Source organism: Podarcis raffonei, chromosome Z (assembly GCF_027172205.1).
Source record: "Podarcis raffonei isolate rPodRaf1 chromosome Z, rPodRaf1.pri, whole genome shotgun sequence".
Lineage (NCBI taxonomy): Eukaryota > Metazoa > Chordata > Lepidosauria > Squamata > Lacertidae > Podarcis > Podarcis raffonei.
In genome coordinates, this window is record NC_070621.1 from 8,194,371 (window position 1) to 8,209,297 (window position 14,927).

Here is a 14,927-nt window from a genome sequence, read left to right on the forward strand (position 1 = left end):
TTTCTATTGTAAATGACAGGTACCCTGGACCCCTGATGAGAGGCTCTATTTCAGAACTGGACTTGAATATAATCTGATACCTTTTTTATAATTTTAAATAGTGAGTTCACTCATTATTAATTCATAGCTATTGGCTGTATTTCCTCCATCTTCAGAGCATCAAAACATAATTATAATATCTTCCTTTGGCAGAAGTTCCTGCATTACAGGGGGTTGGACTAGATGGCCATTATGGTCCTTCACACTCTAAAATTCCTTGTTTTTAGTGGAGATGTGCCTTGGAAAGAAGATGATGGCTTTTTTAGCCTCTGTGACAAACACCTCTCCTCCCACCCTGCCATTTGGTTAAACTATTGTGGGAATTCACTCCCACAAGGTATAGTGATGCCCTTTCTTTCTTTTTCATTCATTTATACTCCATCCTTCCTCCCCAAAACCCAAGGTGGGATACATTTGATCCCCACAACCACTAGGTTAAGTTGAGAGGCAGTTATTGGCCCATCATCACCCAATGAGTTTCATGGCTAAGTGGATCCCAGCACCTCTCCACAAATCTCCCTCCCTCCCTCCCTCTCCATAAACTGGTTCTGTCACTACATAGACTTGCTTGTATGCAATATTGTCTAATATACACATACCATTTCACCTAAAACATGTACTTTTGGCTGTTGTTTCCATGAATAAATGCTTTTAAGGACACTTTAGCCAAATGTTTGCATTTTGTACACAACAATCGGCCGAAAAACTGCCTTACAAAATCTGGAGAACTGTGAATTTCGAAGGATGTTTGTGTTTCAGTTTGCGTATCATTCGGAAAGTGAGAATCAGGTAGGTTCACTGTTAAATCTGTTGAATCCTTATCCTTGGATGAATGAGTCCAGCTGGGATAGTCTGATCATCATAAGCTGAATGATGGAGTGCCCATCGGCTTCTTCTTTCCTTTCTGGCAGCAGTTCAGTGCTGTTGTTATTGTGGAGTTCTGCCCCTCTGTCTTGAAATAATGTTTTGTCATTACCGCCACCTATTTGACCCTATGTCCTCAGTCACTGTCCTTCATCTTCTCAGTTGTCTTGTCGGAGGCATCCCAAATTCCTTGGAAACTATTAATAGCATTGATGTAAGACACACACTCCGGCAGCGGATACATTCTCAGGGAAGACTAAACATTATTGAAAGGTTACTCCATTCATTTTGATTGTGTGCCTGTTTAAGCCATTTCAAGAAATGTTGCCTTTAATGGCATGGGGATCTAGCCAAGGTGGGCAACCTCAGTCCTATCTGATTCTCAGGACTCTCTGCAGGCCACATTCCTCACTAGCCCTGGTTATGGCTTCCTGTAATCATTGCTGAAGCAATTAATTGCCACTTGAGTAGTCTCTCTAAATTGTGTAAATGTCTTTCCACGGTCCCAAGTTTCTGTTCCCATGGCAGGGGGAAGAATCGTTTCACTAATAATTTCCTTCCCTTAAAAAAAAAAAAAAAATTCAATAGGAAAATAGTGGTATTTCAGTAAAAAAATAAAAGTGTGGGGGGGAGTAATTAAAACCACAGGAATAGGAACTGACAATGGGGCAATCACTATTCAAGGGGCAATTAATATCCCACGGACTATCCTCCTCCCATGCTCATCAGGAAGCAATAAAATGGGCTGGTTGTACATGGAATAAATGTTTAATTACAGTTGCTGGAAATCCAGCTCAATGGGACTTTCTTGTAAGTAAATAGTAGAGGACAACCTTATGAACATAGGAAGCTGCCTTATATTAAGCCAGATCATTGGTCCATTTAGCTCAGTGTCTGGGTGCAACGCTTTAGGGTTTCGGGCAGGTGATATTCTCAGCCATACTTAGGGATTGAACCTGGGACCTTCTACATGCAGAGCAAATGCTCTACCACTGAACTAAAGATCAGACCAGGGGGCAGGGGTGATGGTGGCAGGGCTGGCTCTACCAGGATCCTTTCTGAGACTGTCTCTTCAAGCGGCACTCTGGGGGAGTTGGCATATATTCATCAGGTGCTGCACCTGCCCCCCTGCTTACTTCCTGCTCCTGGCTGCGACACCTCCTCTCTGGGACAGTCCCCCCCCCCAGGAATGCAGGAAATCAAGTAAGCTGGCACTTAACAAACTACAATTCCCAAGGGGTGCCATTTCCTGGTTTGCCTCAAATGTATTGGGTTGGCTCTGGGTGGTGGCTATCATTAAAGGCAGTGGCAAATGCATTTGTTTATCCTCTCTCTTTACTGTAATGTTCTCAGTCACTTTCAACAGCCAAGAATAGCCATAGCAGTGTGGCCATCATGCCATTCCATAATGCTTTATTACAGGGACTGGGGACCTGTGGCCCTCCAGATGTTGCTGGACTACACTTCCCATCATCCCTAACCATTTGCTATGCTGGCTGGTGGCTGATGGGAGCTGGAGTCCCACAATACCCGGAAGGATGCAGGTTGTCTACCCCACCAGGAGGCCAATATTCTTTAACTCTTTCAGACCTAAGCAACCAGCATCGTTTCCCAGTGAGCAAATCAAAACTTCCCAGTGAGCAAATTCACAACAGAAGTGCTGTGCTTTCCATACATCTAAAATAATCATATTTATATAGTTTTAAGTACTAAAACGCCCTTTCTTCCACACATGGTTATCTATTTCTGGACATTTTAACTTTTTATTAAATATAAATTGCAACTTCCTAGTTGACTAGCCAATGCAAATGTTTTGCATTCCACAAATGCTTGGCCTCCAATTCCCCCCTTCCACAACAACCCTGCCAAGTAGGTTAAGCTGAGAGATAACAACTGAAGATCCCAACCCTACACAGACACTTCTGATGCACATTATTGAATGCTTCTCTCTGCTGCCTGGTTCATTTCCTCTGCAACAGATTCTCTACTGGTTTCTGAAGCTTGGAATTTATAATGGCCTAGAATCATAGAATTGGAAGGGACCTCAAGGGTCATCTAGTCCAACTTCCTGCAATGCAAGAGTCACATCTAAAGAATCCCTAACATATGGCCAAGTGAAGGAGAGTCCACCACTGTCAGGCTTCAGGGAATTGGCTCCCTACCCCCTTGGCATTAGATAAGCAAAACAAAGGAAAAGGAGTATTCTTACTGGTTAGAAACTTTAATGATCACAGCGAGAGAACAAAGAGTCAATTACCTAGGAATGGCAGTGCTCCCAATTAAGAGTTCCACCCCTTTACCTTCCTAGTCACCAGTGTCACTACTGTGTATTATAACCTGATCTGGTAACCTCTGTGCTTTCTGTTCTGAGACCTTCTGAGCTCTTCTTGAACTTGGGCTGAGCGGAGGAATGTTATCCAGAGACAGTGAATCTGTTAACCCTATCTCTCCCAGTGTTTCTTCTCCTAGCTGTTACCCATCCAGTATTTCCCAGCTTCTGCCTTCTGACCTATGTCCCTCTGCAAACCACCCTTCCAAAGCTATACTGTCCTCCTGCTCCTGGGAAGATTCAAGATCCTGATCAGGAGCAGGGGGAAGGAGAAGGGGAGGCTCCCACCACTTCTCCTCCAAGCAGCCCTCCCCAGCACGGTCCCTGACAACCACCTAATGTCAGAAGGTTTTCCTAATGTTTAGTCCAAATCTCATTTCTTGTATTTTGAATCTGTTAGTTGGGTCCTACTCTCTGGAGCAGCAGTATACAAGTTTGTTCCACCTTCTGTGTGACAGACTTTCAGATAATTAAAGATGGTGCTCATATTTCCTCTAAGTCTTACACTGAGTCAGAAGTGGTTTACCTAGCTCAGGATTGCCTACACTGACTTGCAACAGCTCTCCAGGGTTTCAGGAAGGGTTTCCCAAGTCCTACCTGGGGATCTTGGAGATTGAACCTTGGACCTTTTGCTTACAAAGCCTGTGCTCTACCACTGAGCCATGGTGCTTGGTCTTTCATCTCCTGGTGCATGAATTTATCATGAAGTGCTCCACAGCCAAAATGCAATGTCTAGGTACATGGGGCAGGGCTGAAAGAAAAAGCTCCAGGACACAGGTAAATTAAACACACCCATAAGAAGATATCCTCAACACCTAAAGGGTGTGTGTGATCATCCAAATTTCCTTGACAGACTTTTACTGGACTACAACCCCCATCATTCCCGACCATTAGTCATGTTTGTTAGGGTGGTTGAGCACTGGACTCCCAACAAAATTTTGGAGGACCACAGATTTTCTATCTTTGGTGTAGACAATATTGGGCTAAATAGACAAAGACCTTGGCTTGTCATATGGTGCTTCCTCTGCCCAAGCTTCCTTCACCCCTATAGACTAGGGATGGGGATCTGTGGCCTTCCAGATATTGCTGAGTGACAACTCCCAGCATTCCTGATCAATGGCTTTGCCTGAGATTGATGGGGCTTTTAGGTCAGCAACATCCAGAAGGCACAGGTTCCCCCATGTGTGCACTTTCCAAGGGAGAAAAATGGAACCAGCCTCACCACCTCATAACCCAAGTGGGGCTCAGAAGGTTTGTGGACACCAGGGGAAGACCTCAAGGTCTTGCATTGTGTCCACAGGCAACACATTGGTGGGCCCTGATCTGGATCTGGAACTACCTGCCCTCACAGTGCACACACACAAAAAATGAAAAACTGCCTCCCTCCCTCAGTTCCTAGCCCATGATCTATAGCAGAAATGCTCCCAGGATTTGTTGTCAGACAGCTCCAAGACCCATTCAGAGGCCATGTGGGTGACCCTTTGAGCTTCACCTTCCTGTATCCATTCTGACCATCTCACCACATCCCGTACTGTGTGCAGTATGATGAAGAATCCAGAGCCCTTGGTGGCGCCCCTTGATACCCATCTGTTTTTCTGAGGCAGCTTTCCTGAACTCTCCTGCAAGTTATTAGAGAGCTTTGGACGTCCAGCAAGCAGTGTGTGTGTGTGTGTGTGTGTGTGTGTGTGTGTGTGAATTCCAAAGTAAACGGTTTTGCCTCAAGAAACATGCAACATAGTAAAGTAATTTGACTTGAGCTTATGTGAATCTTTGGGGCTTTGAGCTGTTTTTGATCTGGTCCCAGAAGTGGGAGTCTGGTTTCAGTATCTTGTTTTTGTTTTGTTTTTCCTCTGTGTGCTTTCTGGGATTTGCTCACCATGGAGGCTTGGATTCCTGCGCCTGACAAGTTCTGCTTTATGCTACTTGCTTTGCCACCTGCATAGCTGGAGTCAGATTTGAAAAAGCCAGCTTTTTGCTCTTTTTTTTTTTTGCTTTTTTGCTTTTTTTTTCTCTTTTCATGAACCGTTGAGGGGAAAAAGAGAGAAAGAGGCACAACAAGACCAAGCTTCTTGGTTGGAGCATGACTGTCCTGGCTATCCCAGGGCCCCAACTTCTCCAGAGCATGCCAGCTTTCTGTTCACAACCTGTTTGTCTAATATCACCCTCCCTTAAGACAGCCCTGTTTTGTTTAATTAAACCCTTTCCCCTCCCGATCTCAACTCCTTTCTCTGAATATAGTAGCAGTAGTAATACTGTGTGTGTGTGTCATTTGTACACCACTTTTCAGCCAAAAAGGCTTCCAGAGTGGCTTGGATACAACAAATTAAAATAATATGCAGGTTTGCAATCTTAAAGGACGCGGGTGGCGCTGTGGGTTAAACCACAGAGCCTAGGACTTGCCAATCAGAAGGTCGGCGGTTCGAATCCCCGCAACGGGGTGAGCTCCCGTTGCTCGGTCCCTGCTCCTGCCAACCTAGCAGTTTGAAAGCACATCAAAGTGCAAGTAGATAAATAGGTACCATTCCGGTGGGAAGATAAACGGCATTTCCGTGCGCTGCTCTGGCACACCAGAAGCGGCTTAGTCATGCTGGCCACATGACCCAGAAGCTGTACGCCGGCTAACTCGGCCAATAAAGCGAGATGAGTGCTGCAATCCCAGAGTCGGTCACAACTGGACCTAATGGTCAGGGATCCCTTTGCCTTTACCTTGCAATCTTAAACAAACAAAATGTGGCACACAAGGAGAATGGGACATGGAATGGCTGCTGTTGTTGCTGCTGCCAGGTGACAGTTGAGGGGTTGGAGGTGCCTGATAAGAGCTGGCCTTTCATCACATCTCTCTCTCTCCCTCTCTCCCTCCCTCTCTCTCTCTCTCCCTTTTATAGTTCATAGTTCTGCAATGGAGGAGGCTGCTTTGCATGCAGAAGGTCTGATGTTCCATTCCTGATATTGCCAGCTAAAGCAAGGGTGAGGAACCCCAGGCCTCTTTATCTGCACTCCATCTCTCTCTCTCTCTCTCTCTCTCAAGCCACACCCCTCACTGATCCTCCTTCATAACCCTTTGGGTGTATCTCGCCTGGCTGGAAGGCATCCTTGAAATGTGTCAATGGCCTCTGGCTTGCTTGGATGTGCTTGTCCAATATTCAAGGGGAGTTATTTCCAGTGTGTGTTTGTGTGCATGTAGTGAGTGGTGTGTGCATGTATGTAGAAACTTCTGGGTTTTGTGTGGCTGGAATGTAGCCACCTGCACAGATAAGACTTGCATCCATTGCCCTGCACAATTTTGCCGTTGACTTTGCTGGCATACAGCCCCAGAAGGTTTTCCATGAGGGGACATGGACTCTGGGTCCCCACCCCTTAAGCTGAAGACTGTTAAATCTTTGGTGGTTAAAAGATGCTGTTCCTGGCAGCCTTGAAATGATTAGCTGTGAGTAGTGGTGGAGGAGAAATTCTATTCGTTGCTCATTTAAAGACAAATCTATAAAACCCTCACTTTCTGAAATAAGCAAACCAAAATACAGCTAGCTTTTAAAACCCACACTCATCCAAATTTTGCAGTGCAATTCTCCAACTAACTAATGTTTACAAAAATGCACATGTTAAAAAGAAGTGTGTATAAAAATGGAAGAATGAGTGAAAATAACTAACAAAAATGCATTACATTATGAAAAAACTGTTTTGCAAAAACATGCATGTTATTCTACACTACATATAGAAATATGTCTATTAGCCGAAATTAATATGCTGATGAACTTCCATGAGACTTAAAAAATATATATTCACAAATTGCTGTGAAGTGTGAAGAAGTGAAGAACTGACTTTTAAGTTTGGAAAAACGAGAAACCAAGATAACTGAAGGTGACATATCCTTCCATCCCTAACTGAGGATATGTGTTACTGATTATTTTTTGGCATTCTTAATATTTTAAGTGTTTATTTTATTTTTAAAAAATTGTATTCATTTGCTGCTTTGTGGTTTGCCACAATGGGCTCATTGGGGAGGAAGGGCAGGACAGATATTTTAATAATAATAATAATAATAATAATAATTTTGGATGGCTGTTTATTTACTCTTTCTATAGTCCTTCTTAGGGTTTCCAATGGCAAAGAGGACTGTAGCTATGTTCAGCTGACTATGCTTGTAACTTCCCTTCAGACATTCCCACTAAACCAGGGATTTTGAGGTGCTGGCTACTGCTCACTGAGAGTGGTGGGGCAGAAAGCAGAGAAGCTAACAGTAATGGCAACAAGAGCCAATGATGGGCAGAGCCAACTAATTCTAATTTGTCCCCCTATTCCTCTCTGCTGTGGTCTATAAGGGGCAAAACTGAGACTAAGGGCTTGCCAAACCAGGGGCACCAACTATAGGGGGCTCTGGGTGCCTGAGCACCCACAAAAAATTACTGTGGGTGCTCAGCACCCATGCCGCAGGGCCCCTGATGCAACTTCCTAGGTCTTTAAAGGCCTTGGAGTTGCTCTCCTAGGTCTCACGAGGTCTCAGAACCTGACGTCCAATGCCACCGGAAGTCAGGTTCTGAGGCCGGGGTGGGGGGCTGACGTCATGACATCACACTGCAACACTAGGCACCCATAACCTGGGACCCAGGTCAGCTCTCCTGGTCCACACTTCCACTTGTCCAAGCAGTTTTCTTTTTGTCCCACCACTTTCCCTAGGAAATCTCAATCTTAGCACTGAAATGGAGCAAATGGCAACCTACAGAAAACCTGATTGATGTGTGCTCCAATTCAGTGGTAACGATTGGGTTTCCCTGGGGAAAGCGGCGGGGAAAGCTGAAGTGTGGATGAGGCATTTGCAGGAGGAAGAGGACAGGCACTGCTGCCACCCCCTGGGCTGGTTTTAAATAAGGAGACTTGGAGGAATCTGCTGATTGCGCCTGATGACAGAGGTTGGCTGGTGGGGCAGTCTCCCACTTGCCTCAATGGACTAGCCCCCACCTGGCCCTCCAGAGGGACAGTTAACAGATACCCGGGACTGGGGTGGCAGGGGAGGGGTAGAGCACAGCTGCTAGCCAGCCACAACTCCCGGGCCAGGTCCGACCCAAGGGGCAGAAGTGATGGAGAAGTGGCAGCAGCGTTACCACCCCTCTCTGAAACTGGGATCTGGCACTAGAGGGAGCTGTGGAGGCAGATTACTCATGTGGCAGCCCCACTATGGGCTTGGCCATAGCTCCACCTCCGGGGTCAACCCTGACGCAGAGGCGGAAGTGGTGCAGAGGCAATGAGCTCCAGCAGCAGATGTGTGCATTATCTGGTGATGCCCCCTGCCCCCCGCATGGCACATACACCCCCCCGTGTATGCACATCCCCCTGGTTCCTGTGCACCAGCCCAGGGTGGCAACCATGGACACTATGCCCATGATCTGCAGGCTCAGGGGATCCCTAGTGGTTAAGGAAGTAAGAATTTCAAAAACTAAAATGAAGAAGCAACCCCCTCCCCTTTACCCAGAATAGTCCAATGAAGACTATGATAACTGGCTGGGTGAGAGGCAGAAAACTCGTGTGGGAAGGGAGAGGGCAAAAGGAATAGTGTATCCTAGAGGAGAGCATGGCTGGTTAGCTAGAAACCTGAGCACTCATTTTGCTGAGCTGCAACATTTTATTGTTAGATTCACATTTTTTTTCCAGTTTAAAGATGTAGGAAGAGTGTGCTGGATCAGGCCAATGGTTCACCTAGTCCAGCATCCTGTTCTCACAGTAGTCAACCAGATGCCTGTGAGAAACTCCTGAGAGGAAGTTCCATAGTTTAACTATGCAGTACTTTCTTTGATAAATTTTCAATTTTCTAATATTCAGCTTCATTGGATGTCCATAATTTCTTGAGTTATGAGAGAGGGAGAAAAACTCTCCTCTATCCCTTTTCTCCACACGATGCATAATTTAACGTGCCATTTAACTTGCAGACTTTTGGAGCATTCTGAATGGTGCTTTCCCCCATCTCTCACATAGGTTCTCTCCCTCACCCCAGTACTAAATTCTGAATTGAGCATGGCAGTACCATGGTGGTGGCGGTGGAAAAGTAGGAGAAAAGGAATAATTAATTCCTCTGTAGAACTATGTCAGTCAATCAAGAAACATGTTTGGGGGGAAAGATGGGACTCCACATTAGGCATCAACCAAATGCCACTTTATGGTTTTAGCACTTGGAAAACATAGTCAAATAAAACCACATTGACATTTTTGCTTGCCCACTTACTCCTCCACGTTCCTTTCACTATTTGATGAGCAAAACCATTTTTAAAAAAGTAAAAAGTAAAAGGTCATATGCAGTTAAAGGTTAAAGGATCTTTTCATCCCCCCCCCCTCTTTCCACCATACATCTGAGCTGGATGAATCACCAAGGTTAAATAACCCTGGCAGACTCTACGGCACAGTAATATGTGAACAAGGCTGGTGTGAGTAATAATCTGTCTGAACTGTTATTAGATGTAAACTTTTCAAAAATTCAAAATGGGAAGGTCAGTGATTTAAAGCTGGGAAGTTTTCCCCAAGCTGTAGGAAGAAGTAAAAATAACACCATTATTTTATCAATTATCTTAACCCTTATGGTTTTTGTTTCTATTTCCCATGAACTAAGCGGGGGGGAAATGACCTTCCATATGTTGATGAACTGCAACTCCCATCATCCCTGGTCATTGGCCAGATTTGCTGTGACTGATGGGAGTTGTATTTCATCAATATCAGGACCAAAAGTCTCACACACTTCCGATACACTAAAAGGGCGCAGAATCCCAGAGACCTCAAGGTCGGGTAAACAAACCTTATGAATGAATGAATGAATGAATGAATGAATGAATGAAATAGGCTTTTTCATCCTGAGGACCACATTCTGTCATGAACAACCTTCTGGGGGCTACATGCCAGAGAGGGACAAAAGCAGAGACAAAATGGGTGGAGAAACAGGTGCTATTATTGCCGTCAACAGTAGGCTGCATTCCAGTTATGCAGAAGCCAGAGGGTTCTAGACCCATCTACATCTTTCCATCCAGGCAAGCGTAAGTCACCATCACTTTCATAGACACATTCCATGGCACTTGTGAAGCAGGGATGCTGAGGGATGAAGTCTGACATAACTCTGAGTTCATGGGACCTCCTTCTTAGCAGACATGCATAGGACTGCTCTTTTTGATCAAGAGATCATAGAATCATAGAGTTGGAAGAGACCACAAGGGCCATCGAGTCCAACCCCCTGCCAAGCAGGAAACACCATCAGAGCACTCCTGACATATGGTTGTCAAGCCTCTGCTTAAAGACCTTCAAAGAAGGAGACTCCACCACACTCCTTGGCAGAAAATTCCACTGTCGAACAGCTCTTACTGTCAGGAAGTTCTTCCTAATGTTTAGGTGGTTATCAGGACATTCCCTATAGGATCAAGTTCCTCACGCATCCCTACAACCAAGCCTATGGGCCCCCTCCAGATGCCATTTTTTCTCATGCATCCATGGTGTTATCAGGTAGCCATACACAATCCCATTTTCAATATTCTTTGCACCAGCAAGAGTATGGAGAAAGTCACTGCTGAATTTCCAGTCAGTGTGTATCCCATAACTTACTGATGAAATTCCATTATCTTTTCATGTCACCAATGTTTTGGTTTATTTCTGTCCCATTTTTGTTGTGGTATAGGTCCTCTGGAGAGCAATAATTTGGTCGTATTGGGAAACAAACCCATCACTATTTCATTATTAATGGTTCAAGAACCTATATTGCAGAATATGCCCATGATAAAACATCTCTCAGCTATCAACATTTTGGACAGTTTCATTTGCCTAACTTAAGCTTAAACGCTGCTGCAGAGAATGAAAGTTACCCAATGTCCAGGCAAAAGTTGACTGAATGCTTAGTAGGCCCTTATGAGATGACTGATAATAATAATTTTAATAATTTTATTATTTATACCCCGTCCATCTGGCTGGGTTTCCCCGGCCAGTCTGGGCGGCTCCCAATCGAATATTAAAAACACAATACAGCATTAAACATTAAAAACTTCCCTAAATAAAAATAATAAAGAGTTATCTTGGAATCCCGAGAACAGAATAGTTTCCCCCTTTGAAACAAATCCCTAGTTGGCACCAGCTGTACAACAACTCATATGAAATAAAGGAAGGAAGGAATCCAAGTATGCAGAAAAGCAAGACATAGAAAAGGTTATCTAGGCAGATAGGGGAATAAAAGTTTACGTCTCCTCCAGACAACCTATGTAATGAGCACCAGTCCTTATTTGCTTTCACCCATTTGATGCAAAGGTTAGATTGCATCCAGTCTTTATTGAGCACTCGTTCTGACTTGTTTTGTGAGGTTACATAGCAATCAGCATTCATCCTCATGCACTGCAGGGTGGTAAGAGCTGTTCAACAGTGGTATTAGACTACGTCAGAAGGTAGTGGACTCTCCTTCATTGAAGGTTTTTAAGCAGAGGTTGTCTGGGCATCTGTCAAATATGCTTTAGCTGAGATTCCTGCACAGCATGGGGTTGAAATAGATGACCCTTTGGGGTCCCTTCCAATTCTATAATTCTATGATTCTTTGATGAACAGCAGGGATAAAGACTGGGTCAACCCCTGTCCTAGAGCCACTTCACTTCAACAACCTGGAAACCAGTGGCTGTGTTATAAAATAGGGGCTATTTGAGTTCTAGATGGTACCTCATTCAGTGGTATTGCTACTGCATTTTGGACCAGTTGATACTTCCCAGTCATCTTCGAGGGCAGAGCCACATTGAGTGCATTGCAATAATCTAATCTGGAAGTTACCAGAGTGGCCGAGTACAGAGGTTAAGTCATCTTGTCTGAAAGGGGCAACACTTGGTGATCCAAAGGGAGCTTGAAATGGTCACCACTGAGGACACCTGAGCTTCCAGTGACAATGCTGGATCTATGTTATTGACAAGATGCTCTGTAATGGTGCAGGATTTGGTGATCTCCATGTTTTATCTCTCACAGCGCTCTAGCACCACTGTCTGATATGCTTACTTGTTTGCTCATTTGCCAAGAAATATGAGTGGTGTCAGGTGCTGAGAGAGGCATCAAGGCCTACTTGGAGTCCAGTTTGACTAGAATGTCTATCTGATTACCTTCAGAGGTGGCCTTTGGCTAAATGGCCATTTAATAATTCTACTCAGCATATATGCATTTTTTAAAAGTGTCAAATGCACTTTATGCCCATTACGTGCTGCAGTGAGGAAGCAGGAAAAGCATTGCCCTCACATTCAATCACCGTGCTTAGTCCCCAGGGGAAACAAGATGGGAGCTCCAGAAAAACATGTCATCTGCTTTCTTTGCTGCCAATGTGAGATTTACAGAAATGTGGTTCACATTTGCAGCTGGGTTGGCCAAGTCAATTAACCTCTCTCTCTCTCTCTCTCTCTCTCTCTCTCTCTCTCTCTCCACCTACCCCCTCTTTACAATTGGCGAAAGGGTGGTTGCTTCAAGAGGTCACCAAAGTTGCTTCCATCCTAAATTTCCCTCCTGAGATGATTCTTGCTAAGGTCTGCAATTGTTATGCTAGGATCATGAGTTCCCAGTGGGTCAATAATCACTATGGGACACCCCACATTCCTTTGGATATTTATAGCATTGGATTACTGTCACAGTGCTGTAAGTATGAGATCATTGTAATATCATGAGGTCCACAGGGAAGGCTTGTTATTAGCAATCTTTCTTGCTAACCCTGAGACTCATTTCTTAACGTTGCTTATTTTCTCTCCCCTGTCTGCTCCAACTGACCTCAAGGGTTTCCTTCTACTTCCTAGCTTTTGCATCCTTCTAGATGGTTATCAGGTCTCAACACTTCTATATGGTTCTTTTAATTCTTTTTACATAAATCAGTCCTGGTTCCTCCTCACTGCCCCTCACCCCCACGGCTGCACAATATGCATGTTTCTCAAACACTGCCAACCCAGAATATGAAATATGCATCTACCACAGGAAAAAAAAAACCCACTTGAATCTGATTTCAAGGAAGAAATATCTGAGATTGCAAGGCTATGATCCATCCGACGAAATCCCCAGGAGTTCTTAGATTCATGCTTTGCATACCCCTGCTGCAAAATTCCTTGCAAAAAGACCCATCTGGAGTGAAGCAAAAGAAGGTATCAGAATACAAAATAAGTTACCTAATAATTCATGTTGTTTCTGAACTTTGCCCTGCCGGATCGAGGCATTTCCGTCTTTTACACTTTGTTCAATGTGGCTTTAATCTGCTTAGACAAGGGAAAGAATTTCTCAATAGCTCTTTGCATGCAACCTTAACAAGGGCAGGCCCAGGAAAGTTTCACCTGCTCAGTGCTTTGCAGCTCTTCCCTGGTTTGTGAGTCATCACCACTGGATACTGCCAGGGCCCACACCTAAATAGGGGACCCATATCAGTCCCTACAATCTCCTCCTGCTGTTCCTCTTAACCATGATTTTCTTTTACCTGCCAGGGCCAACTCTGCTATTAGGCCAAGGACTGGGCACCTGCAGTCCTTAAGTTATACTTGGACTCTAACTCCCATCAGCCCCAATGGCATGGTCAGTTGGTGGGAGTTGTAGTTCAGCAAAATCTGGAGGGCGGCAAGTTCGCATTCTCTGCATGAGACAGAGTGAGGCAGCCACCTCAGTCAGAAGATCCTAGGATCCAGTGAGGTCCTGTGTGTGTGTGTGTGTGTGTGTGTGTGGTGACTCCCTGCTTGTGGAATGCTTTCCCCAGGGAGGCTCATTTGGTGCCTTCACTATGTATTTTTAGGTGCCAGGCAAACACATTGGTCTTATCCCAGGCCTTTGGCTAATTAAACAATAAATGGCCTTTTAAACTGGGGTGCATTGCTTTTGTTTGTTACTATGCATTTTGTGTTTTTATATTGTAAACTGCCATGTGATCCTCAGATGAAGGGCAGTATAGAAATTTAATAAATAAGAATAATAATGGCAGGATGTTGAGAAGCTGAAAAGTGTGCAGGGCAACCAAGACGATCGTGATGATCAAGCATCTGGGAACCAAGTCTTATGAGGAACAGTTAAAGGAAATGTGTGTGTTTAGCCTGGGAAAGAGGAGACTGAGAGGAAATATAATAGCCATCTTCAAATATCTCAAGAGCTGTCACATGGAAGAGGGAACAAGCTTGTTTTCTCCTGCTCCAGAGGGTAGGATTCGAAAAAATGGCTTCAAGTTACAAGAAAGGAGATTCCAACTAAACATTAGGGGGGGAATTCTGACTGTAAGAGCTGTTCGACAGCGGAACTGACTTCCTTGTGAGGTGGTAGACTCCTCCCTTTGAGGTTTTTAAGCAGAAGCTAGATGACCATCTGTCATGTATGCTTTAGCTGATATTCCTGTATTGCAGGGGGTTGGACTAGATGACCCTTGGGTCCTTTCCAATTCAAATTCTATGATTCTATGAAAAAGTCACCTCAGTATGCATCATCCTCACTTCATCTCCCTCTGCTGGTGCAGACTGAGTACAGAGGGAGAAGCAAGCAAATTGGCAGTGTCAATGCAAAGAGGTGAGGAGGATGGAGGAGCCCTTCTGAGGCTACCTTGCCAAAAGCCCTACAAAACTCAGTACTGGACCTATACTTGGCCTCTTCAAGCTTCTAGGACAAATGCATTGGGCTTAAAAAGAATGAGGGTACAAACAGAAATTGACCCCCAAATGTCCATCCATATATTGGCTCATTTTCAAATATTCCCACATGT